Raw genomic sequence first — 504 nt, 5'->3', positions numbered from 1 at the left:
TTGAATTATCAACTCTATTATACTGCAAGACAGTGATGACTGATGGCCTTCCAAGGCGAGTGGGAGTTGACTTCCTCTCTTCTTCCTTGCAATCATCTCTTACTGCTGCTGAGCCTGCTGCAGCAGCTCCTCTCTCCTCTCATTCTATTATACGATTTCTACAATACGATAGGATTAGAAACCTTAGACGTGGCTGGGCGCTATGGCTCATGCCTGTAATCCCAGCACTTTGGGAGGCCGACATGGATGGATCACGAGGTCAGGAGTTCAAGACCAGCCTGGTCAACACGGTGAAACCCCGTCTCTACTAAAAATACAAACATTAGCTGGGCGTGGTGGCGGCCGCCTGTAATCCCAACTACTCGGGAGGCTGAGGCAGGAGAATGGCTTGAACCCAGGAGGCAGAGGTTGTGGTGAGCCAAGATCGCGCCACTGCACTCCAGCACCTGGGTGATAAAGCGAGACTCCATCTCAAAAACAAACAAACAAACAAACAAACAAACA

At 49.8% G+C, this 504-nt stretch overlaps 1 protein-coding gene across 1 annotated transcript in view; it reads right to left on the bottom strand.

Annotated features, from left to right (window-relative positions):
• Positions 1-504, bottom strand: part of DENND2A (DENN/MADD domain containing 2A) — a 156,309-nt gene that overhangs the window by 13,785 nt on the left and 142,020 nt on the right. The gene's annotated exons all lie outside the window — the stretch shown is intronic.

This window comes from Mandrillus leucophaeus, unplaced genomic scaffold (assembly GCF_000951045.1).
Source record: "Mandrillus leucophaeus isolate KB7577 unplaced genomic scaffold, Mleu.le_1.0 Scaffold49, whole genome shotgun sequence".
In the NCBI taxonomy this organism is placed as follows: Eukaryota; Metazoa; Chordata; class Mammalia; order Primates; family Cercopithecidae; genus Mandrillus; species Mandrillus leucophaeus.
Note: the sequence above shows the minus strand (reverse complement) of the source record. Positions and strands in the feature narration are given on the sequence as shown.